Below are 26,881 nucleotides of genomic sequence, written 5' to 3' on the forward strand. Positions count from 1 at the left end.
AACTAGCAATACAACTCACAGCTTGGGGTGGGGCGGGAAACGTTACTCCGTTGGTTCCCCAAGCTGGGACAAAGTCACCGGCAGAGCAAGGCGGGCGAAAAATTTCCTGCTCCTCAGTTTCACATTTGCCAGCCATTTTTGGTCAGTTTGGGTCCAACAATGGCATAGACATTGGAGAAATCTATTGGTGCTACTTCTGCAGGGGGAAAAGGGTGGGGCGGTACATGATGACTGAGCTTCCGGTCTTGGGCCACTTGCGTTGTCAAGAACGTCCCACCCTCAGGAAGCCTTCTCCCTGCAGACCAGTCTACTGAGGAACTTTAGTGCAATGCAGAAGATTCTGGGGAGCCCTTTTGGGGATGCACCAGGGCCCTGCTGTTGTTTTGTGCAAACGGAAGAGAATGACCCGGAAGATACCGGTAGTCTCTGTGGTGGCACGTTGCAGGAGATAATCAGGAGAGATGGGCCAGTGGCCCTTCTGGTTTGACTGGCAAAAGGCCTAACTGGATGCGACGGAATCCTCATGTAAAAGACTGTCCATCCATGGCTCTGATTGTGCAAGCAAAAGATGGACTGTTCCAGCCAGAGTATACATGAGGATAATGTACCATCTGGTTCAGTCCCAGACTTAAGAACACCAGAAGAGCCCTGCTGGTTCAGACCAGTGAAGGTCCATCCAGACCAGCCTCCTGTCTCATGCAGTGGCCAGCCAGTTCCTTTGGAGGGCTAACAACAGGGCAGAGAGGCCGAGGCCTTCCCCTGAGAAGAACACTAGAAGAGCCCTGCTGGGTCAGACCAGGGAAGGTCCATCCAGTCCAGCCTCCTGTCTCACACAGTGGCCAACCAGTTCCTCTGGAGGGCCAACAACAGGGCAGAGAGGCTGAGGCCTTCCCTTGAGAAGAACCTCAGAAGAGCCCTGCTGGGTCAGACCAGGGAAGGTCCATCCAGTCCAGCCTCCTGTCTCACACAGTGGCCAGCCAGTTCCTCTGGAGGGCCAACAACAGGGCAGAGAAGCTGAGGTCTTCCCCTGAGAAGAACCTCAGAAGAGCCCTGCTGGGTCAGACCAGTGAGGTTCCATCTCATCCAGCCTCCTGTCTCACACAGAGGCCAACCAGTTCCTCTGGAGGGCCAACAACAGGGCAGAGAGGCCGAGGCCTTCCCTTGAGAAGAACCTCAGAAGAGCCCTGCTGGGTCAGACCAGGGAGGGTCCATCTAGTCCAGCCTCCTGTCTCACACGGTGGCCAGCCAGTTCCTCTGGAGGGCTAACAACAGAGCAGAGAGGCTGAGGCCTTCCCCTGAGAAGAGCATCAGAAGAGCCCTGCTGGGTCAGACCAGGGAGGGTCCATCTAGTCCAGCCTCCTGTCTCACACAGTGGCCAGCCAGTTCCTCTGGAGGGCCAACAACAGGGCAGAGAAGCTGAGGTCTTCCCGTGAGAAGAACCTCAGAAGAGTCCTGCTGGGTCAGACCAGTGAGGGTCCATCTAGTCCAGCCTCTTGTCTCACACAGTGGCCAGCTGGTTCCTCTGGAGGGCCAACAACAGGGCAGAGAGGCCGAGGCCTTCCCCTGAGAAGAACCTCAGAAGAGCCCTGCTGGGTCAGACCAGGGAGGGTCCATCTAGTCCAGCCTCCTGTCTCACACGGTGGCCAGCCAGTTCCTCTGGAGGGTCAACAACAGGGCAGAGAGGCCGAGGCCTTCCCCTGAGAAGAACCTCAGAAGAGCCCTGCTGGATCAGACCAGTGAGGATCCAGCCTCCTGTCTCACACAGTGGCCAACCAGTTCCTCTGGAGGGCCAACAACAGGGCAGAGAGGCCGAGGCCTTCCCCTGAGAAGAACCTCAGAAGAGCCCTGCTGGGTCAGACCAGGGAGGGTCCATCTAATCCAGCCTCCTGTCTCACACAGGGGCCAGCCAGTTCCTCTGGAGGGCCAACAACAGGGCAGAGAGGCCGAGGCCTTCCCCTGATGTTACCTCCTGGCTCTGGGATTCAGAGGGTGACTTCGCAGTCAAGGAGCCCCTGAGAAGCTTCCGGAGAGAGCTTTCCAGTGTGGAAATGGCTGTTCTCTTTTGATGTAACTTCTGACCTCTTGTGGTAGTTGAGTTTTCTGCGCCCCTCTTGACCCTGAAGAGTGTCACTTGGTGGTTACTACAGCCTCAACAGAGCAGTCTCCTGTAACCTTTAAGAAGGGCTGGCCTGGCAGAAACGCAGCAGGCTCAGTCTTTTCCCTGTCCTTGGATCTCCGTGCTTGGAGAGGCTTTACCTGTTGAATGTATGTTTGGGGGGACTGCATAATCAATGAGGTGTCTGAATTAATATTGGGGGGAGTCCGGCTGCCCCCCCCTCCCCGTGACGGCTTCTTTGGCATCTGAGTGCCGTCTTTGGATTGGCACAGCCTCCTTGTCTTTACTGGCAAGGCAGTTAGGCCTTGCCGGGGTCAGGCGGACGTTCAACGGGTACAGCTTCTCCCACCGTACGGTGGGTTAGAACGTTGCCCGGTTGAAATTCTGCCTGCAGTGCGGCTGCTTGGACACGGATAAGCCCTGCCAGAGGGAAAAGACAGCAACGTGGACGAGAGAGAGGGCAACCAGTATCAGTGTTCCCTCTGAGCTGAGTTAGTGCGAGCTAGCTCACAGATGTTTAGCCTCCGGCTCACGCATTTTGGTCTTCGCTCAGGAAGGATGACCCCAGAGCGCAGTAATCTTTGCAGCCGCTCACCAATTCAATGCCGGTAACTCACAAAGTAGAATTTTTGCTCACAAGACTCTGCAGCTTAGAGGGGACATTGACCTGGACCCATTTAGACTGTGTGGTGGTGCGAAGCAGCTGATGTAGGACAGGAGAGAAGCAGCCCCTGCCCCTTTAAGGATGACGCAAAAGCGAAAAGGCCAACAGAACAGGCCGGGGGAGGGGGGGGGGACACCGCAAATTCTCCAAAAGCGAGCAAAATATACTAAAGACATTTTATAGACGTGGTTCAGAGTGCTCAGAGTATATAATTCTATATAAATATATCTATAAATCTCTATGATAAAGCTGACTGTATCTAGGTTTGTATGTGCCCCCCCCTTCCTGCCCCCCTTTTCGCTCCAAATCTAATTTATTTTTTATTAAAGATAAATTGACGTTTTACGTGTTGGGTTTTTGTAAGGCCGCCGGCTGACTTTGCAAGGGAAGAAGGTCAGACTGGAGCTGACGGGTTGAAATCAGATCGAAAGAGTTTCCGGCTTAACATTCGTAAGACCTTCCTGACCGTTAGAGCGGTTCCTCAGTGGAACAGGCTTCCTCGGGAGGTGGTGGGCTCTCCTTCCTTGGAGGGTTTTCAACAGAGGCTAGATGGCCATCTGAGAGCAATGAGGATCCTGTGAATTTAGGGGGAGGTGTTTGTGAGTTTCCAGCCTTGTGCAGGGGGTTGGACTAGATGACCCTGGAGGTCCCTTCCAACTCTAGGATTCTATGACTGTTAAGAGCGGTTCCTCAGTGGAACAGGCTTCCTCCTTGGGAGGTGGTGGGCTCTCCTTCCTTGGAGTTTTTCCAGCAGCGGCTAGATGGCCATCTGACAGCAATCAAGATCCTGTGAACTTAGGGGGAGGTGTTGGTGAGTTTCCTGTATTGTGCAGGGGGGTGGACTAGATAATCCTAGAGGTCCCTTCCAACTCTTATGATTCTATGATGTGATGTTTATTCTATGTGGCTCTTATATTAACTAAAAGTTTGGCCACCAGTGCTCTATAGCAGCAGTCTCCAACCTTTTTGGCACCAGGGACTGGTTTTGTGGAAGACAATTTTCCGCAGACCAGGGAAGGGGGATAGTTTCAGGATGATACGATTGTGCACTTTATATCTTTGAGTTTGGTGTAGTGGTGAAGTGCACGGGCTCTTATCTGGGAGAACCGGGTTTGATTCCCCACTCCTCCACTTGCAGCTGCTGGAATGGCCTTGGGTCAGCCAGAGCTCTCGCAGAGCTGTCCTTGAAAGCCCCACCTACCTCACAGAGTGTCTGTTGTGGGGGAAGGAGATAAAGGAGATTGTAAGAACATAAGAGAAGCCATGTTGGATCAGGCTAGTGGCCCATCCAGTCCAACACTCTGTGTCACATAAGAGAAGAGAAGCCCTGTTGGATCAGGCCAATGGCCCATCCAGTCCAACACTCTGTGTCACGTAAGAACATAAGAAAAGCCCTGTTGGATCAGGCCAGTGGCCCCTCCAGTCCAACACTCTGTGTCACATAAGAACAGAAGAGAAGCCATGTTGGATCAAGCCAATGGCCCATCCAGTCAACACTCTTGTGTCACATAAGAACATAAGAGAAGCCATGTTGGATCAGGACAATTGCCCCTCCAGTCAACACTCTGTGTCACACAGTGGCCAAAAAAGAAAGGAGGAGCCACTCTGAGATTCGGAGTGGAGGGCAGGATGTAAATTCAGTATCGTTGTCATCTTATTATTTTTTTTAAAGGTCAAGGTCGTCCCCTGTGCAAGCACCAGTCGTTTCCGACTCTGGGGTGACGTTGCTTTCACAACGTTTTCCCAGCAGACTTTTTATGGGGTGATTTGCCCTTGCCTTCCCCAGTCCTCTATGCTTTCCCCCCAGCAAGCTGGGGACTCCTTTGACCGACCTCGGAAGGATGGAAGGCTGACTCAACCTTGAGCCAGCTGCCTGAACCCAGCTTCCACCGAGATCGAACTCAGGTCGTGAGCAGAGCTTGGACTGCAGCCTTACCACTCTGCGCCACGGGGCAGAGTAATTATTATTACATTGTAATATATAATGAAATAATTATACAACTCACGGCCCAGGGGTTGGGGACCCCTGTTCTGTAGGAAGTCACACGTGTGGCCACCAACGGGATATGCTGCGATCCCAGGACCAGAAGGATCCACCAGCAGATGGCGCTAGCCTACCGTGGCAGCATCTGGAAACCGACCCAGTGGGGAGTCTAATCTGCCAGTGGAGTGGGAAAGGGGTTTTTTTTGGGGGGGGGGGGAGGTTAACAGTCATCTCTGTTTCCACGCTGTAGGGAAAACTGAGAAGAGGGGTGCCCAGAAAGGGCCGAAACTGGATCGCACCGGGGTTGTGAATTCTTTCCTGGACCCTGAGGTTGTTTTGTAGGAAAATAGGTGGTGGAACTTGTTAGCAAAACTCATTAGCATATCCCCCCCGCCGCCAAAAGCAAGAAAGGAGAGCCCCGGGCGAGCGAGGCCTGCTTGGGCTAGCTAGAGATTCAGCCAGCCCAAGCAGGCCTCGCTCACCTGGGGCTCTCCTTGGCCGTTGCCCCGCCACAGCCAAAAGGCCGGCAAGCCACCCACCGCCCAAAATCACATCAGAAGTGGGGAAAGGGTGGGGGGGCTTCTCCAGAGGTTAATGAGGGCTGCTGGGGGGCGTGGCAAAGTCCCTGGTGGCTAGCTGGCCGCTCACTCTCCTAATCCAGGGATTGTTATGCAGCTGCACCTCCTATTCCATGGACAAGGGAGGTGGGGAGGAGGAGGGGGAACCCTCCGAAAGGTTCAGGAGCTGTGCTCCTGCGAGCTCCTGCTGAACTGAAGGCCTGCATTAGGTTACTGTGCAAACGGAGGGTCATGGCTTCCCAGACTGAGTCCACCTCAGAGCAGCTCTGAGCACGTGCAGAGCTCCGCTGAGCGGTGCAGATATGTCGACCAGTGAATCGTACAGCTTCAAAGGACCAGCTTGCTATTAACTCCCGCGACGACATTAGCAGAAGAGGCCTTTTCATCTTCGCGACGACCACGCCACGATCCACCTCCCCTGTGGCTTAGAAAGCCTGTTTAGTGGCAGAGTTTGCTAGGGAACCGGAAGCCTGGGAGACGCCAGATGTCTCGGCGATAACAGGTTCCTGGGAAAGCGTTCAGAACGAGCACATCCTGCAAGGATGAAGGGAAAAGGAAACAGGCGATTCTGGAGTCTTCGGGTGGAGCCTCGGCCAACCTGTTCCTAACAGAGACTGACGCGGGCCAGCCGGTGGAACTGTGACGGCCCTTCATGGCGTTTTTGTTTTACTTGTGTCCCACCTTTCTGCTCTTACGAGGGGGGCACCTTGAAGAGCACTGGGACGGTAGCACCCCAGCTGCACCCAAGGGGGAGGCAGACGCAGGAGAGTGAGGTGGGACATACAGGGGTTTTTTTACCCACATAAGAGAGACAGGCTCCTGGGCAGAGAAGGTCCAACCGCTGCTGATCTGTGAGAACTCAAGAAAATCCTCACCCAGCGCAGGAAACGGAGGAGATGACGGAGAGCCAGTTTGGTGCAGCGGTTAAGCGTGCGGACTCTTATCTGGGAGAACCGGGTCCGATTCCCCACTCCTCCGCTTGCAGCTGCTGGAATGGCCTTGGGTCAGCCATCGCTCTTGCAGGAGCTGTTCTTGAAAGGGCAGCTTCCGAGAGAGCTCTCTCAGCCCCACCCACCTCTCAGGCTGTCTGTTGTGGGGGAGGAAGATATAGGAGATTGTGAGCTGCTCTGAAACTCTGATTCAGAGAGAAGGGTGGGGTATAAATCTGCAGTCTTCTTATCTGGGAGAACCGGGTTTGATTCCCCACTCCTCCACTTGCACCTGCTGGAATGGCCTTGGGTCAGCCATCGCTCTTGGAGGAGCTGTCCTTGAAAGGGCAGCTTCTGAGAGAGCTCTCTCAGCCCCACCCACCTCACAGGGTGTCTGTTGTGGGGGAGAAAGATATAGGAGATTGTGAGCCGCTCTGAGTCTCGTGATTCAGAGAGAAGGGTGGGGTATAAATCTGCAGTCTTCTTATCTGGGAGAACCGGGTTTGATTCCCCACTCCTCCACTTGCACCTGCTGGAATGGCCTTGGGTCAGTCATCGCTCTTGCAGGCGATGTCCTTGAAAGGGCAGCTTCTGAGAGAGCTCTCTCAGCCCCACCCACCTCACAGGGAGTCTGTTGTGGGGGAGGAAGGGGAAGGAGATTGTGAGCCGTTCTGAGACTCTTCGGAGTGGAGGGCGGGATATAAATCCAATATCTTCATCTACCTCACAGGGTGTCTGTTGTGGGGGAGGAAGGGAAAGGAGATTGTGAGCCGCTCTGAGACTCTTCGGAGTGGAGGGCGGGATATAAATCCAATATCTTCATCTACCTCACAGGGTGTCTGTTGTGGGGGAGGAAGGGGAAGGAGATTGTGAGCCGCTCTGAGACTCTTCGGAGTGGAGGGCAGGATATAAATCCAATATCTTCATCTACCTCATAGGGTGTCTGTTGTGGGGGAGGAAGGGGAAGGAGATTGTGAGCCGCTCTGAGTCTCGTGATTCAGAGAGAAGGGAGGGGTATAAATCTGCAGTCTTCTTCTACTTCTAGCCCAGGGGTGGCCAAACTCTCCTGGGAGCCGCATGTGGCTCTTTCACACATATCATGCGGCTCTTGAAGCTCCCAGTGTTTCGTTGGTGGGCTCGGAGAAGGCATTGCTCTCTTTAAACCACTTCACCAAGTCAGCCAGTGGCTTGGAAAATGCATTTGAAGTTAAAGTTGCTTCCTTTCCACCTCTCTCTCCCCATTTATCCTTCCTTCCTTCCTTCCTTCCTTCCTTCCTTCCTGTCTTGCGTCTCTCAAATATCTGATGTTTATTCTACGTTAAGCAAGTCTGGCCATAACAAATGAGTTCGACATCCCCGGTTTAGAGTCACATCCCTTCTTAACGCTCCGCGCTGGAGGCCCTTTGGCAGGCATGCCAACCTTCAGAAATTAGGCAGGTGGATACCAGAGACAGAGCCTTTTTTGTGGTTGCTCCTGAACCAGCTGCAGTTTGCCTGGTGCAGGCAACACCTGCCCTGCCTTTGGGGCTAAAGTGTGGGCCACGCTGAAGCTTTCTTGGTTTTCATTTCCTTGCTGCTCTTTTATTGTTTTATGAACAGTCGTCCAGGTACCCATGGAGCCCCGTGGTGCAGAGTGGTAAAGCTGCAGTCCTAAGCTCTGCTCACGACCTGAGTTCAATCACCGGCGGGAGCTGGGTTTTCAGGTAGCCAGCTCGAGGTTGACTCAGCCTTCCATCCTTCCGAGGTCGGTCAAATGAGTCCCCAGCTTGCTGGGGGGAAAGCGTAGAGGACTGGGGAAGGCGATGGCAAACCACCCCGTCAAAAGTCTGCCGTGAAAACGTTGTGAAAGCAACGTCACCCCAGAGTCGGAAATGACTGGTGCTTGCACAGGGGACCTTTCCTTTTTCCAAGTACCCAAGGGCATTCCGAATGCCTTAATTAGGATAGAAACTGGCATGATTACAGTAGAAGTGAGGCTTTGGATTTTGGCCATCCAGTTCTGGTTGAAACTTATGAACATAAGAACATAAGAGAAGCCATGTTAGATCAGGCCAATGGCCCCTCCAGTCCAACACTCTGTGTCACATAAGAACATAAGAGAAGCCCTGTTGGATCAGGCCAATGGCCCCTCCAGTCCAACACTCTGTGTCACATAAGAACAGAAGAGAAGCCATGTTGGATCAGGCCAATGGCCCCTCCAGTCCAACACTCTGTATCACATAAGAACAGAAGAGAAGCCATGTTGGATCAGGCCAATGGCCCCTCCAGTCCAACACTCTGTGTCACATAAGAACAAAAGAGAAGCCATGTTGGATCAGGCCAATGGCCCCTCCAGTCCAACACTCTGTGTCACACAGCGGCCATATATACACACAAACACACACATACACACTGTGGCTAATAGCCACTGATGGACCTCTGCTCCATATTTTTATCTAACCCCCTCTTGAAGGTGGCCATGCTTGGGGCCGCCACCACCTCCTGTGGCAGTGAATTCCACATGTTAATCACCCTTTGGGTGAAGAAGTACTTCCGTTTTATCCGTTTTAACCTGTCTGCTCAGCAATTTCATCGAATGCCCACGAGTTCTTGTATTGTGAGAAAGGGAGAAAAGTACTTCTTTCTCCACTTTCTCCATCCCATGCATTATCTTGTAAACCTCTATCATGTCACTCCTCAGTCGACGTTTCTCCAAGCTAAAGGGCTTGATCAGTTTAATTCTGCAAGATACCTTGGTCCCAAGATGGATTAGGGCCATAGAGGACGGAATTCCTTATTACTGCCTTTTCAAAACTATATCTCAGTTCTCTTCCTTACGGTAATGCTAGGAGACAGCGAAACAGAGAATACTGTACGTTGTCAGGCAAAATGACCTTAATAGCACAACCAAGTGGCGAGCTCAGACAGAATCAATCAGCAGGGTGGCCCCCGATCCCTGATAGAGTGGGGATTCAAACTCAGGCCTCCCAGATCCTAGCCCAACATTCCAACCACCAAGCCGTGCTGAATCTCTACAAAGCAAAATTAAACACATCCGTAATAAAATGCACAATATATGAATAAAAGCAAATAATAGTCTCGCGCCTACTCCTAAGCCTCACTAAACCACCCAGGGCTTTCTAAGTAAACGCAACAAAGAGAAAGAAATGCCCAAGAAACACTTAACTATAAGAAAATGCTCATTTAAAAACAGAATAGGCTTCCCAATCCCCAGGTCCCAGCAGGAGATCCCCTGGTTTTACAGGCATCCCCCCCTCCCCCAGCCAGCTGGCCAGCGGGGGAAGCTCCACCCCCACAGCCATTATGCACCTCCAGGAACGATTCCCATAGGGAATGATGGGGAATTGATCCGCGGGTGTTAGGGGCTCTGGGGGGGCTGTTTTTTGAGGTAGAGGTGCCAAATTTTCTGTATAGCATCTAGTGCCTCTCCCCCAAATACCTCCCAAGTTTCAAAAGGATTGGACCAGGGGGTCCAATTCTATGAGCCCTAAAAGAAGGTGCCCCTATTCTTCATTATTTTCTGTGGAAGGAAGGCATTCTAAAAGGTGTGCTGTCGCTTTAAATGTGATGGCCAGAACTCCCTTGGAGTTCAATGATGCTTGTCACACCCTTGCTCCTGGCTCCGCCCCCAATGTCTCTTGGCTCCACCCCCCAAAGTCTCCTGGCTCCACCCCCAAAGTCCCCAGATATTTCTTGAATTGGACTTGGCAACCCTAAAACAGAACTAAATTTTAAAAAGGACATGAAGATGCTAAGACTAGCCGCAGAACAAAATCTGAGTTTGGGGGCACCGTTAAGCCCAACACAGTTTAATTCTGGGTCAAAGCTTTCATGCGCATACACACTTCTTCAGATATAGTGAAACCGAATTCCCTCAACCATTACATATAAGAAGAAAGAGATAATACAAGAGTTGCTGCTATGAAGTCGGAATTGACTTCTGGCGATCCTCATGGGATTTTCAAGGAAGCCACAGATGAGCAGAGGTGGTCTGCCATTGGTTACATACCTAAATATATTTATTACTAAAAAATGAAGACGAGCTTTTTTTAGCACGAATGCAGTTCCAGCTGGCTGGATATCAGGGGTGTGGCTTAATATGCAAGTAAGTTCCTGCTGGGCTTTTTCTACAAAAAAGGCTGTCTGAAACAATGATGAGGTCGGGGGGGCGTGACCTAATATGTAGATGAGTTCCTGCTGGGCTTTTTCACCAAAAAAAAGCAATAACCACCACTACCATTATTTCCTATGGCGACCGATTCCCATAGGGTATAATGGAAAATTGAACCGTGGGTATTTGGGGGAGCTGTTTTCCGAGGCTCCAAATTTTTGCAGCATAGCATCCGGTGCCACTTCTTAAAACACCCTCCAAGTTTCAAAAATATTGGACCAGGGGTTCCAATTCTATGAGCCTCCAAAGGAGGCCATAATATCTATTATTTCCAAGGGAAGGCACTTAAATGGAGTGCGGTCCCTTTCCATGTGATGGCCAGAACTCCCTTGGCGTTCACACCCTTGTTCCTGGCTCCGCCCCCAAAGTCTCCTGGCTCCGCCCCCAAAGTCTCCTGGCTCCGCCCCCAAAGTCTCCTGGCTCCACCCCCAAAGTCCCCAGATGTTTCTAGAACTGGACTTGGCAACCCTAGCCATTGCTTAAAAAGGTAAAGGCAGTCCCCCTGTGCAAGCTCCACTCAGTTACACACCTATTCAATCCATGAATATATTTATTACTACAAACAATGACATAAGCATTAAAAACAAAGTGCATTCCTTTAAAAAAAAAAAAAAGGCTTTAAAATGCACGGAGGGAATCCAGGAAGCCGGGGAGGGAGGGGCCCGCCACGCCAGCCCGGCCAGGTAGGACCCCTCCCCAGCCCAGCCCCGCCCTGCCCAGAAGTGCCAAGGGCGCCGCCCACGTGACAAAGGCCGGGCCTGGCAAGACCGAACCACGCATGCGCGCCAGGACCAGCGCTCCGTCCGCCTCGCCGCTTGCTCCCCCGCCTCGCAGGCACTTCATTAGACACCCCGCGACTCGCGCGATTGGCTTCCACGCACTCTGAGGGGAGAGAGGGGTCCTTCGCCTCCTCAAAGAGGGGGTGGAGTAAAAAAAAAAATCTCAACTTTGAGGGGGGGGAGGAAGGAATCGTTTGGGGCGGCCCCCGTCGCGGGGGGTGGATTCCCCCCCCCTTATTTCTTTCTCTTCGGGGGAGGAAGGAAGGAAGGCCCCCTCAGGCGGCGCACAGGGCAGCCCCAACGCCGGGGCCTGCAGCAGCCGCCGCGACCAAGCGCCGAGGAGGCGGAGGCGGCAGAAGCCGAGCCCGGGCCGGGGACGAAAGCAGAGGGCAGCCCACCGGCCGCCCCGGGCCCTCCAGCAGCCGCCGATGAGGTGAGGTAAGGCGACGCGAGCGCGCAGGCACTCCCGCGGGCACCCCTGGGGTCCTCCCGCCCCTCCCCCACGCAGCCCCCCAACTGCCCCTCGCTGCCCCGGGGGCTCCTGGGAGATTCCTGCCCGCGAACGCCTCTCCCCGCTCCCGTTGCCACCTCCCGGGCGCGCCTGGAGATCTCCCGGGATCCCGGTTTCTCTCCAGGCTGCAGAGGCCGCTTCTGCTGGAGGAAAGGGGGGCTGTGAAGGGTGGACGGCCCCAACCCAAGCCCATCCGCCCCTGCCTCGACCTCCAGTTCTTCAGGGACTTCTTCTTCTTCTTCTTCTTCTTCTTCTTCTTCTTCTTCTTCTTCTTCTTCTTCTTATTATTATTATTATTATTATTATTATTATTATTATTATTATTATTACTATCCCGCCCTCCCCGCCGAAGCAGGCTCAGGGCAGCTCGCAAGGAATAAAATCACAATATAACAATCATGAATCAATTAAAATGTGCAACATTCAACACCCAGAAAATAGCAATTAAACAGTTTGGTGCTCATGTTGGTGCTACGGTTTGGTGGCGCTCCTCCCTTCCCCAGAGTTGGCAACCCTGACCCCATGGCTTCTGGCACCTTGAGTCTCTCTCTCTCCCCCTCTAACCATGTCTGGTCTCTGCCTGTTCCCCTGGCCCTCCTCTTCAACCAACCTCCCTCCCTCCCTCTGCTTTTCTCTGGGATCTCCCCCTAGGGTTGCCAGGTCCAATTCAAGAAATATCTGGGGACTTTGGGGGTGGAGCCAGGAGACATTGGGGGTGGAGCCAGGAGACATTGGGGGCGGAGCCAGGAGGCATTGGGGGCGGAGCCAGGAGCAGGGGTGTGACAAGCATAACTGAACTCCAAAGGGAGTTCTGGCCATCACAGTTAAAGGGGACTGCACACTGTTTAAATGCCTTCCCTCCACTGGAAATAACGAAGGGTAGCGGCAACTTCTTTTGGGGCTCATAAAATTGGACCACCTGGTCCAATCTTTTTGAAAACTTGGGGGGTATTTTGGGGAGAGGCAGTGGATGCTGTGCCTCTACCTCAAAAAACAGCCCTCCCAGAGCCCCAGATACCCGTGGATCATTTCTCCATTATTTCCTATGGGAATAAGTCTCCACAGGGAATAATAAGAGTTCCCAGCAGACATTTCCATCCCCTCTTCCCCGCTTTCTGATTCCCTGAAGCGGGAGGAGGGGCTCCAAACCGGTGGATCCCGTGTCCCCACCTTGGATTGGCAACCCTATCTACCCTGCTCCCCACGGCCTCTCCTTTTCGTTATTTTTTTAAAAAATGCACTTTGCTTACGTTCTTGCCTTGTTTCCCAAGCGTGGTGCCAGAGTGGCTTACGCCATTCTCCTCTCCTCCGTTTTATCCTCACAACATCCCTGTTAGGTAGACCTGACTGGATTCGAGAAGGGCAGTAGCATGTTAGGGACATCAGAAGAGCCCTGCTGGGTCAGACCAGGGAGGGCCCATCTAGTCCAGCCTCCTGTCTCACAAAGGGGCCAACCAGTTCCTCTGCAGGGGCAACAACAGGGCAGAGAGGCCGAGTCCTTCCCCTGAGAAGAGCATCAGAAGAGCCTTGCTGGGTCAGACCAGGGAGGGTCCATCTAGTCCAGCCTCCTGTCTCACACAGTGGCCAGCCAGTTCCTCTGCAGGGCTGACAACAGGGCAGAGAGGCCGAGGCCTTCCCCTGAGAAGAACATCAGAAGAGCCCTGCTGGGTCAGACCAGGGAGGGTCCATCTAGTCCAGCCTCCTGTCTCACACAGTGGCCAGCCAGTTCCTCTGGAGGGCCAACAACAGGGCAGAGAGGCCAAGGCCTTCCCCTGGGAAGAACATCAGAAGAGCCCTGCTGGGTCAGACCAGGGAGGGTCCATCTAGTCCAGCCTCCTGTCTCACACAGTGGCCAACCAGTTCCTCTGGAGGGCCAACAACAGGGCAGAGAGGCCGAGGCCTTCCCCTGAGAAGAACATCAGAAGAGCCCTGCTGGGTCAGACCAGGGAGGGTCCATCTAGTCCAGCCTCCTGTCTCACACAGTGGCCAGCCAGTTCCTCTGGAGGGCCAACAACAGGGCAGAGAGGCCGAGGCCTTCTGCTGAGAAGAACATCAGAAGAGCCCTGCTGGGTCAGACCAGGGAGGGTCCATCTAGTCCAGCCTCCTGTCTCACACAGTGGCTAGCCAGTTCCTCTGGAGGGCCAACAACAGGGCAGAGAGGCTGAGGCCTTCCCCTGAGGAGAACCTCAGAAGAGCCCTGCTGGGTCAGACCAGGGAGGGCCCATCTAGTCCAGCCTTCTGTCTCACACAGCGGCAAACCAGTTCCTCTGGAGGGCCAACAACAGGGCAGAGAGGCCGAGGCCTTCTGCTGAGAAGAACATCAGAAGAGCCCTGCTGGGTCAGACCAGGGAGGGTCCATCTAGTCCAGCCTACTGTCTCACACAGTGGCCAGCCAGTTCCTCTGGAGGGCCAACAACAGGGCAGAGAGGCCGAGGCCTTCCCCTGATGTTGCCTCCTTGCTTTGGGATTCGAAGGTTGACTGCCTCTGAATGTGGAGGTTCCCACTGATAGACCTCTTCTCCGTGAATCTCTTTAATAAACCTGTAAAGTTGTTATATTTCTATGCCCATCACTTCATCCTCCGGCAGCGTATTCCACATTTTAATACTCACCGGTAAAGATTTTCAGGGATAAGCTATTGAGAGAAAAAGCTCAGATCACGAGATACCAGATACTTTATACAGCTTCTACCTGTGAGGTGGGTGATGCTGATGAGTGTATGTTACTGGCCCAGATTTACCCAGGTAGCTTCCACAACGGAGTAGGGATTCAAACATGGTTCTTCCAGATCTTCCCCAATCCAAGACACCACACTGTCTCTGGTTATTGACTTATTTCTCTTGGTCTTCCTGTTCAGGTGGCTTTTCTGGGGCTGAGGAACTATCCAGCCCTGTCCTGAACAGGCTCAGCCATCTTGGGCTCCATCCTGCTCTGCCCCAGAGATTCCCTGAGCTACTTTTCCTGTGCCAGTCCCCTAGAATCATAGAGTTGGAAGGGACCTCCAGGGTCATCTAGTCCAACCCCCTGCACAATGCAGGAAACTCACAAACACCTCCCTCTAAATTCACAGGATCTTCATTGCTGTCAGATGGCCATCTAGCCTCTGCTTAAAACCCGAGGAAGCCTGTGGAAACTTAGAATCCTAGAGTTGGAAGGGACCTCCAGGGTCATCTAGTCCAACCCCCTGCACCATGCAGGAAACTCACAAACACTTCCCCCTAAATTCACAGGATCCTCATTGCTCTCAGATGGCCATCTAGCCTCTGCTGAAAAACCTCCAAGGAAGGAGAGCCCACAACCTCCAGAGGAGGAAGCCTGTTCCACTGAGGAACCCATCTAACGGTCGGGAAGTTCTTCCTAATGTTAAGCCGGAAACTCTTCTGATTTAATTTCAACCCATTGGTTCTGGTCCTACCTTCCGGGGCCTCAGAAAACAATTCCAGCCCATCCTTTATAGGACAGCCCTTCAAGTCCTTTAAGATGGTGATCCTGTCACCAGTGTTCCCTCTAAACTGAGTTAGCGTGAGCTAGCTCACAGATTTTTGGTCTCCGGCTCACACATTTTTTTGTCTTAGCTCAGGAAAAATCGCCACAGAGCAAACTAATTTATGCAGTAGCGCACAACTTTAATGCCAGCAGCTCACAAAGTAGAATTTTTGCTCACAAAACTCCATGGCTTAGAACACTGCCTATCACCTCTCAGTCGCCTCCTCTCCAGGCTAAACATGCCCAGCTCCTTCAGCCTTTCCTCACAGGACTTGTTCTCCAGACCCCTCACCGTCTTCATCGCCCTCCTCTGGACCCGTTCCAGCTTGTCTAGACCCTTCTTAAAATGCGGGGCCCCAGACTGAAGTTGCCTTCTTCCTGGGTGGCTGTTTTGCTGTGGCAAGCAACTGGCCTCTTGTGCCAAAAAGCCGCAGTTCCTCCATTGCCTGAAGACTGTCCGTGCATGGCAGCATGCGCAGCTGCCGGACTTCTCCTGAGACAGCCCATTGGTCTGTCAAGGTCACCCTTGTCTCTTGGGACTGGCTGGGGAAGGGTCTCTCACATCACTTCCTGTCTGGGGCTTTGTAAAGTAGATTCTGGGGGCGGGGGGGGGAGAGGGGGAGCTGTGTCAGTCTGAAGCTACAGAGCAAAGTTTGAGTTCTGTGGCACCTTTAGAGAGCCAGTTTGGTGTCATGGTTAAGTGAGTGGACTCTTATCTGGGAGAACCGGGTTTGATTCCCCACTTGCTGCGGCTGGAAGGGCCTTGGGTCAGGCATAGCTCTCGCCGGAGTTGTCCTTGAAAGGGCAGCTGCTGTAAAAGCTCTCTCAGCCCCAACTACCTCACAGGGTGTCTGTTGTGGGGGAAGGAGATAAAGGAGATTGTAGGCCGCTCTGAGACTCTGTCCTTGAAGGGGCAGCTTCTGGGAGAGGTCTCTCAGCCCCAAGTACCTCACAGGGTGTCTGTTGTGGGAGAAGGAGATAAAGGAAATTGTAGGCCTCTCTGAGACTCTGTCCTTGAAGGGGCAGCTTCTGGGAGAGCTCTCTCAGCCCCAACTATCTCACAGGGTGTCTGTTTTGGGGGGAAGGAGATTGTAGGCCGCTCTGAGACTCTGTCCTGGAAAGGGCAGCTTCTGGGAGAGCTCTCTCAGCCCCACCTACCTCACAGGGTGTCTGTTGTGGGGGAAGGAGATAAAGGAGATTGTAAGCCACTCTGAGACTCTGATTCAGAGTGACGGGCGGGGTATATATCCAATATCATTATCTTCTTTAAAGAGCAACAAGGTTTAATGCTGGATATAAGTTTGCATGTGCACACAAAAGAATTAGCCTTTGTTCTGGACTCCGATTTTGTTCTAAAGTTTTATTCTGCGCATGAAAGCTACCCAGCGTTAAACTTTGTTGGTCTTAAAGGCGCCATTGGACTCAAACTGTGTTCTAAAGTGGATAAGAATGAGGGACTTTGTAGGTGCCAAGGCACCGATCCGTGGGTCTTCCCCACGGTGTAGTGCACGGGTAAGAATAAGAGCTGGGCGATCCATGTTCAAATCCTCCTTCTGCCATGGGACTCCCTGGGTGAGCTCAGGCCGTAGGCATGCTCTCTCAGCCGGGCATGCCTCAGAGGGTGTGGAACGGAGAAAGATATGTGTTGCCCTTTGCTCCTCGGAGGAGCAGGGCGATAAAAATGTGGTAGATAAAAACCCTTCCCCTTCGTGTCCCTCCCGAGCGCGAGTCCCACTCATTCCCTCTCTCCTTCTTGTCTGCCCTGTCCGAACACGAGTCATCTTGAACCTGCCATTGTCTGTTCCCTGGCGTCCCTTCACTATTGCCCAAGGATTGTAAATTCTTTCCTTAAATCCCCCGCTTGGCTTCCCAAATGTCTAGGGAACGCGGCTCAGTGGCAGAGCCTCTGCTTGGCATGCAGAAGGTCCCAGGTTCAATCCCCGGCATCTCCAGTTAAAAGGACCAGACAGGAGGAGATGGAAAAGACCTCAGCCTGAGACCCTGGAGAGCCATGGAGAGGGGTCATAGCTCAGTGGTAGAGCATCTGCTTGGCATGCAGAAGGTCCCAGGTTCAATCCCCGGCATCTCCAGTTAAAAGGACCAGGCAGGAGGAGATGGAAAAGACCTCAGCCTGAAACCCTGGAGAGCCATGGAGAGGGGTCATAGCTCAGTGGTAGAGCATCTGCTTGGCATACAGAAGACCCCAGGTTCAATCCCCGGCATCTCCAGTTCAAAGGAGCAGGCAGTAGGTGATGGGAAAGGCCTCAGCCTGAGACCCTGGAGAGCCATGGAGAGGGGCCATAGCTCAGTGGCAGAGCCTCTGCTTGGCATGCAGAAGGTCCCAGGTTCCATCCCCGGCATCTCCAGTTGAAAGGACCAGGCAGTCGGTGGTGTGAAAGACCTCCGCCTGGGACCCTGGAGAGCCATGGAGAGGGGCCGTAGCTCAGTGGTAGAGCATCTGCTTGGGATGCAGAAGGTCCCAGGTTCCATCCCCGGCATCTCCAGTTCAAAGGACCAGGCAGGAGGTGATGGGAAAGACCTCAGCCTGAGACCCTGAAGAGCCAAGGAGAGGGGCCATAGCTCAGTGGCAGAGCCTCTGCTTGGCATGCAGAAGGTCCCAGGTTCAATCCCCGGCATCTCCAGTTGAAAGAACCAGGCAGTCGGTGGTGTGAAAGACCTCCGCCTGGGACCCTGGAGAGCCGCTACCAGTCTGAGTAGGGAATGCAGACTTCGATGGACTGAGGGTCTGAGTTCGCGTTTCCCATTCCTCCCTCTTGTCACAGTCGGGACCGTTTCTCTTCACCCTTCCTGCTCCCCCTGCTATCCTGTTGGGCAACTGGCCGCCTGCCTTCCTCCCCCTGCCAAAGTGTGCCGTTCCCAGTTGCTGCCGGCGGTCCAAAGTCCTGGCGCAGGCCTCTTTACGCCGTGTTTTGTGGAGTGAAGGTGGAAAAGGGGAATCCGGGTCAAGTTTGTTTTGCTTTGCAAGCATGCGTGCCTGTTTGTGGTACAACAGCGGCTTTTCCCCTCTTACCTTTGGAGAGGACGCCGTCTAAGTAAACGCTTGCTTATTATCATGCTGGTAGCGCGTGAGGTGTAAGTATACTGCTTGTAAGGAGCTTGTAAATAGCCACATACTCAGTTGCCTGGGGCAGTTAAGGACTGTGTATAGGTGACTCACCCTGAACCGGATGGCCCAGGCTAGCCTGGTGTTATCAGATCTTAGAAGCTAGGCAGAGTTGGCCCTAGTTAGTATTTGGATTTGGAGACCCCCAAGGAAGTCCGGAGTTGCTACGCAGAGGCAGGCAATGGCCAACCACCTCTGTTGGTCTCTTGCCTTGACATGAATGACACAGGCTAGCCTGATGTCGTCAGATCTTTGAAACCAACCAGGGTTAGTCCTGGTTGGTATTTGGGCGGGAGACCACCAAGGAAGTCCAGGGTTGCTCTGCAAAGGCAGGCAATGGCCAGCCACCTCTGTTGGTCTCTTGCCTTGACGTGAATGACCCAGGCTAGGCTGATGCCATCAGATCTTAGAAACTAACCAGGGTTGGTCCTGGTTGGTATTTGGATGGGAGACCACCAAGGAAGTCCAAGGTTGCTCTGCAGAGGCAGGCGACGGCCAACCACCTCTGTTGGTCTCTTGTCTTTATGTGGATGGCCCAGGCTAGCTTGATGTCATCAGATCTTGGAAACTAACCAGGGTTGGTCCTGGTTAGTATTTGGATGGGAGACCACCAAGGAAGTCCAGGGTTGCTCTGCAGAGGCAGGCAATGGCCAACCACCTCTGTTTGTCTCTTGCTTTGATATGAATGATCCAGGCTAACCTGATCTCATCAGATCTTGGAAACTAACCAGGGTTAGTCCTGGTTGGTATTTGGATGGGAGACCCCCAAGGAAGTCCGGAGTTGCTACGCAGAGGTAGGCAATGGCCAACCACCTCTGTTGGTCTCTTGCCTTGACATGAATGACGCAGGCTAGCCTGATGTCGTCAGATCTTGGAAACAAACCAGGGTTGGTCCTGGTTGGTATTTGGGTGGGAGACCACCAAGGAAGTCCAAGGTTGCTCTGCAGAGGCAGGCGACGGCCAACCACCTCTGTTGGTCTCTTGTCTTTATGTGGATGGCCCAGGCTAGCTTGATGTCATCAGATCTTGGAAACTAACCAGGGTTGGTCCTGGTTAGTATTTGGATGGGAGACCACCAAGGAAGTCCAGGGTTGCTCTGCAGAGGCAGGCAATGGCCAACCACCTCTGTTTGTCTCTTGCTTTGATATGAATGACCCAGGCTAACCTGATCTCATCAGATCTTGGAAACTAACCAGGGTTAGTCCTGGTTGGTATTTGGATGGGAGACCCCCAAGGAAGTCCGGAGTTGCTACGCAGAGGTAGGCAATGGCCAACCACCTCTGTTGGTCTCTTGCCTTGACATGAATGACGCAGGCTAGCCTGATGTCGTCAGATCTTGGAAACAAACCAGGGTTGGTCCTGGTTGGTATTTGGGTGGGAGACCACCAAGGAAGTCCAGTGTTGCTCTGCAGAGGCAGACAATGGCCAGCCACCTCTGTTGGTCTCTTGCCTTGACGTGAATGACCCAGGCTAGGCTGATGCCATCAGATCTTGGAAACTAACCAGGGTTGGTCCTGGTTGGTATTTGGATGGGAGACCACCAGGGAAGTCCAGGGTTGCTCTGCAGAGGCAGGCGACGGCCAGCCACCTCTGTTGGTCTCTTGCCTTGACGTGGATGGCCCAGGCTAGCCTGATGTCATCAGATCTTGGAAACTAACCAGGGTTGGTCCTGGTTGGTATCTGGATGGGAGACCACCAAGGAAGTCCAGGGTTGTTCTGCAGAGGCAGTGGCAAACCACTCCTGAATGTCTCTTGCCTTGAAAACCCCATGGCAGGGGTGTCGCACTCATTTGTTAGGTGGGCCAGGTCTGACATAAATGAGACCTTGTCAGGCCGGGCCGTACATGTCATGAAACATAATGCGAGGTAGCAGAGAGATAAACTTTATAAAAGGACACAGACAAGCACAATTAAAGATTTGTTTAAAATGTAATACATGCTTAGAAGATTAGCACTCTTGCAGTATTTTGTTTATTTATCTGTGATAACTGACAGTTCTTGCTTTGAATTATTGCATCAAAATCTGGACACGTCTGTGCTGTAGCAATCTTGAGTATGCTGTTCAGGTGTGTATCTGTAAATTGCAAACCTACGTTTGGTGTTAAAGCAATTTTATTTAGTATATGGTAGCAATATCTATTTCTTGCATCATTAATAACTTCTTTTCATCTATCCCATATGTTACTTTCTAACCACCCCTCCCCCCATTACTTGACCCCCGCTGGTGTTATTTACTTAAAATACTAATATTTAAAGGTACCCTTAACTACTAAAAACAAAAAATTAATATCATTCTTCCTTCTAATACTTAATCATTATCAAAAATTGTCCAATGTCCTTTTACTTTCCACTCTTTTTCTACATATCTTCTGAACTTTTTCCATTCCATCTTAAAAACTTCTTTATCATAGTCTCTTAAAATTCTTGTTAGTTTGTCCATTTCACTCCATGTCATAACTTTAACAATCCCATCCCATTTCTCTGGTATTTTTTCTTGCTTCTACAACTGCGCATACAATGTCCTCGCAGCTGAAAGCAAGTACCAGATTATAGTTCTATCTTCTTTTGGAAATTTTTCCATTTGTAATCCCAACAGAAAAGTCTCTGCAACCTTCTTAAATTCATATCCCAAGATCCTAGAAATTTCTTGTTGAATCATCTGCCAATACTTTTTTGCTCTTTCACAAGTCCACCTCATATGGTAGAAAGAACCTTCATGTTTTTTACATTTCCAGCATCTATCTGGCATCTTATTGTTCATCTTTGCCAACTTTTTAAGAGTCATATACCATCTATACATCATTTTAAAACAGTTCTCTTTAATACTATGACATGTCAAAAGCTTAATAGAATTCTTCCACAAATATTCCCAAGTTTCCATCTATATTTCTTTATTTACATTAATTGCCCACTTTATCATTTGAGATTTCACTACTTCATCTTCTGTAGACCATTTTAGAAGTAATTTATATAGTTTTGAGATCATTTTTCATTATCTCCAAGCAGGACTCTTTCCATTTCTGTTTGCTCTTTTCTTATTCCTTCAATTTTAATATCCTTTTCCACCAAGCTCTTTATTTGTTGCATTTGAAACCAATCTTATTTATTATTCAGTTCTTTAGCAGTTTTCAATTCTGTCACTTTGTATTTTTAATAGTTGGTTGTATGACAACCACTTTTCTTCACCCACCTCAGCTGTTATTTTTATTACTTCTGCTGGCATTATCCATAATGGCTTTCTCTCATCCCCATATTTCTTATATTTCATCCACGTATTTAACAGGTTATTTCTTATATAATGGTGAGAAAAAAAACCATCCATCTTTTTTTTTCATAATACATATAAGCGTGCCAGCCAAATTTATTTCCATGACCTTCCAACGCTAAGAGTTTTTTGTTTAACAGCATCATCCATTCTTTTATCCACGCTAAACAAACTGCTTCATGATATAGTTTTAAATCTGGTAATTGAAATCCACCTCTCTCTTTTGCATCTGTTAGGATTTTCATTTTAATTCTTGGTTTCTTCCCAGCCCACACAAATTCTGAATGTTTTCTTTGCCATCTATTGTTTACTGTCTTTCACAATCGGAATAGTTTGAAACAAATACATTATTCTTGGCAGAATATTCATTTTAATTGCAGCTATTCTGCCCAGCAATGACAAATTAAGTTTATTCCATTTTATCATATCTTCATCCATTTTACGCCATAGCTTTTCATAATTATTTTTAATCAAATCAATATTCTTCATGGTTATCTCCACACCCAGCTATTTTACCTTAGAGGTAACTTCACAACCCGTTAGTTTCTGCAATTCCTTTTGTTTAGCAGTTTACTTGCATATTTTTACGTAGAAGTTTTGATTTTTCTTTATTAATATGAAGTCCCGTCAATTCTCCATATTCTTGTATTTTAGCTAGCAACTAAGGTGTTACTTGTATAGGATTTTCATTTATAAACATTATATCATCTGCAAATGCTCTTTATTTATAAGTAAATCTTTTTACTTTTAATCCTTCTATTTCTTTTGTCTTCTTGGATTTGCATCAGTAAGATTTCAAGAGTCATTATAAACAACAGTGGGGAAAGCGGACAGCCTTGTCTTGTACCTTTGCTAATTATCATGTCTTCTGTAAGATCTGCATTTATACATAGCCTTGCACGTTGTTCAGTATGTTAACCCGTTTTGGGGCTAGCAGCCCTTGAACCCCGACAAATTTCCAGGCGGAGACTTCTTTGCTCAAAATCCAAAGGTTTATTTGTAAAAAGGAGAAGAAGAGCATTTGCAAATGGGGAGAAAGATTTCAGGCTAAGCTGAGTCTCTCTCTCTCCGTCTTGTTAACATAAGCTGCTGGTTTTAAAAGCATTCCCGACGCAAAACCTACCCCCCCCTCTCTCTCCTCCTACGACCAGATAGGCCAAAGGATTCACAATCTGACTCCTCCCGAGCGCAAGGCAACAGCCCCCCTCCCCTCACATTCTGCATTACCTCATTCACACTAATAGGGTTGCCATGTCCAATTCAAGAAATATCTGGGGACTTTGGGGATGGAGCCAGGAGACTTTGGGGGTGGAGCCAGGAGACATTAGGGGTGGAGCCAAGATCAAGGCCGTGACAAGCATAATTGAACTCCAAAGGGAGTTCTGGCCATCACATTGAAAGGGACGGCACACCTTTTCAATTCCTTCCATCGGAAATAATGAAAGATAGAGACACCTTCTTTTGGGGATCATAGAATTGGACCCCCTGGTCCAATCTTTTTGAAACTTGGGGGGTATTTTGGGGAGAGGCACTAGATGCTATACTGAAAATTTGGTGCCTCTACCCCAAAAAACAGCCCCCCCCCCCCAGAGCCCCAGATACCCGTGGATCAATTCTCCATGATTTTCTATGGGAATAAATCTCCATAGGGAATGATAGAGTTCCCAGCAGACATTTCCCTCCCCTCCCCCCGCTTTCTGACGACCCTGAAGCGGGGGGAGGGCCTCCAAACCGGGGGATCCCCTGCCCCCTCCTGGGGATTGGCAACCCTACACACTAATTAGCTAAGTTTCTTTTCCTACAAAGTAGTGGGCCTTTTGCTATCTACCTAACTAGATACGCATGCCCAAAGCATAAAGCCTCCCGTTCTGAACTTTTTACCTCTCGGCTCCAAGGCAACTGCATTCCTTAGTTTTGAGGCCCCTCTAAGCACAGATAAACAGGCCATCATACAAAAGTTCCAATATATATATGAATATTTACATTTGGGGCTTTCCTGAATGAGCCAGACTTTTTGGCCTTAATTATTCCAACAAGTATATATTGCTTTTATCATCATAAAGTTTTCCCCCAACTGCATTTTCTCCATTACTGCAAACATAAAGTCCCAATTTAAATTATCAAATGCTTTCTCTGCATCCGCAAAGAATAATGCTACTTCCTTTTCTGGATGTCTTTCATAATATTCTACAATATTTACAACAGTTCTAATATTAAGAACATAAGAACATAAGAGAAGCTATGTTAGATCAGGCCAATGGCCCATCCAGTCCAACATTCTGTGTCACACACACACACTGTGGCTAATAGCCACTGATGGACCTCTGCTCCATATTTTTATCTAACCTCCTCTTGAAGGTGGCTATGCTTGTGGCCGCCACCACCTCCTGTGGCAGTGAATTCCACATGTTAATCACCCTTTGGGTGAAGAAGTACTTCCTTTTATCCGTTTTAACCTTTCTGCTCAGCAATTTCATGGAATGCCCACGAGTTCTTGTATTGTGAGAAAGGGAGAAAAGTATTTCTTTCTCTACTTTCTCCATCCCATGCATTATCTTGTAAACCTCTATCATGTCACCCCGCAATCGACGTTTCTCCAAGCCAAAGAGCCCTAAGCGTTTCAACCTTTCTTCATAGGGAAAGTGTTCCAGCCCTTTAATTATTCTAGTTGCCCTTTTCTGGACTTTCTCCAATGCTATAATATCCTTTTTGAGGTGCGGCGACCAGAACTGCACACAGTACTCCAAATGAGACCGCACCATCGATTTATACAGGGGCATTATGATACTGGCTGATTTGTTTTCAATTCCCTTCCTAATAATTCCCAGCATGGAATTATTATATTGTCTCTTATTTGCCTTTTGGGGAGAAACCCCGCTTGATCCTCCTTTATAAAATTTGTCATATGTTGTTTAAGCCGTTCTGCTAATATTCTTGTATATATTTTATAATCATTATTTAATAGTGAGATTGGTCTGTAATTTTTCCCATTCGTGTCATCTCTATCTTCTTTTGGAATCAACAAAATAACAGCTTCCTTCCATATATTTGGTATTTTCTCTTTTATTCTTATCTTGTTCATCAATTTCTGAAGTTTCAAGGAGGTATTAACTCCTCCTTGAAGGTTTTAAAAAATTTAGCTGTATATCCATCTGGCCCAGGTGCATTTCCATTTTTCATTGCATTAATTGCTGCTTCAATTTCCATTTTTTCAATTGGATCATTCAAAACTTTCCCCATATTTTCTGTTAAGGGTGCTATTTTAATATTTTTGTAAGTACTCCCCCATCTTTTCTTTCTTTATTTTAACACCCTTAAATAATTTGGCATAATACTTAAAACTTCTCTTTTTATTCCTTCTTGATCTACCACCTCTCTTCCATCAACCACAATTTTATTAATAACTTTGCTTTCTCTCTTTTTCTTCAGTTGCCAGGCCAGATATTTTCCAGGTTTATTTGCTCCCTCGAAAGATTTTTGCTGCAATCTTTTCAGATTCCATTCCAGTTCTTTATTTAACAAATGTCTCGTTTGTGTTTGTTATATTGTAATCCCCCCTTCTTCCCTGGCCTTTTTCTCAGTTCCCCTTCTTTTTTCTTTACTTCATTTTGAATGTCCAGCGTCTGTTTTTCTTTTGGAAAATGCCGAGCTGAACTGCTTCTCAGAAGGGGAGCTGGCTGGAACTTCTGTTCGGGATAGTGCAAGGTAATCTAATTAGGGTTGCCAATCCCCAGATGGGGGCAGGGGGTCCCCCGGTTTGGAGGCCCTCCCCCCGCTTCAGGGTCATCAGAAAGCGGGGGGAGGGGAGGGAAATGTCTGCTAGGAACTCTATTATTCCCTATGGAAATTTATTCCCATAGAAAATCATGGAGAATTGATCCGCGGGTATCTGGGGCTCTGGGGGGGGGCTGTTTTTGGGGGTAGAGGCACCAAATTTTCGGTATAGCATCTAGTGCCTCTCCCCCAAAAAAACCCCAAGTTTCAAAAAGATTGGACCAGGGGGTCCAATTCTATGAGCCCCAAAAGAAGGTGCCCCTATCCTTCATTATTTCCTATGGAAGAAAGGAATTGAAAAGGTCCCTTTAAATGTGATGGCCAGAACTCCCTTTGGAGTTCAATTATGCTTGTCGCAGCCTTGATCTTGGCTCCATCCCAATGTCTCCTGGCTCCACCCTCAAAGTCTCCTGGCTCCACCCCCAAAGTCCCCAGATATTTCTTGAATTGGACTTGGCAACCCTAAATCTAATGCCTATTGCCTACTTTTCTCAATCAGAGATTAGTCCAAGATATGCACAGAAAACTTTGAGGAGATTTACCTTGGCTAAAAGGGAGTCCCGAGGGGGCGACTTTGAGACTTTGAGGGGTCTCTGGAGACGAGTTGCATTTTCATCATCTGCAGAAGTTTCCAGAGTCATTTATTTGACATAAGCTCGACAGGATCCTAATCTTCTTTGATATTGCTAAACATCTAAAGCTATACAAGACCGGTGTTGATCTGGATAACTACAGGAAAGGTACAGATTGCTATCTTTCATTCCGGGACTAATTAAAGTTAAACAAAATAAAATCAGAAGGTGGGAAATTGAAATCTAGAAGGCTTGGAAGAAGAAGGGGGGAGAAGGGGCGAAATTTGGACTTTGTAAATTTAAAGGACAGTGCTAAAAAGTGGAAAGGAATTGATTGTTTGGTCTACTTGCGGTTTTGAGAAAAAGCTCCATCGTCATAGAACTGCAGCTCCCACAGTCAACACAGGAAATACGTCAAGTATCGTGAGATCTCTCTACCAGCGAAAACGGGATTTGGTGGCAAGTAAAGCAGGAAGTATTGGATGGAAAAGGGAAGTCACTGAAGCAGACAGCCTACTCTAGGACTATAATATCATAGAAAAACATCGGCGGCCATTGCAAGGAGGCTAAAGTTTAAATAAACTTTTAAAGTATTCTGGACATTAAAAATTGGTAAGGAGCCGACAGAGGTGATGATTATAAGGTAAATGCTATTGGACATTATTGTTAATAACTATTTTAGAAGCCTTTAGAGGAAAAAAGAAAAATTTTTTAAAGTGAGGCAGAAAAGTCGCGACCGCCGTTTTGGAGAAAATAAAAACTTTAAAAATTAATATCTGAGCTCAGGAGGCTCTGAGGACAGCGAAATTAGGCTTATTGAAGAAAGCAAGCCTCTCTCTTTTAAATCTGTTGAAATTTAATTTGGTGAGGTCAAAATTTTTGGTGTTTTTACATGTCAGACCACAAGCAAACCCGGGCATGGACTGCT

Source organism: Heteronotia binoei, chromosome 1 (genome assembly GCF_032191835.1).
Source record: "Heteronotia binoei isolate CCM8104 ecotype False Entrance Well chromosome 1, APGP_CSIRO_Hbin_v1, whole genome shotgun sequence".
NCBI lineage: Eukaryota > Metazoa > Chordata > Lepidosauria > Squamata > Gekkonidae > Heteronotia > Heteronotia binoei.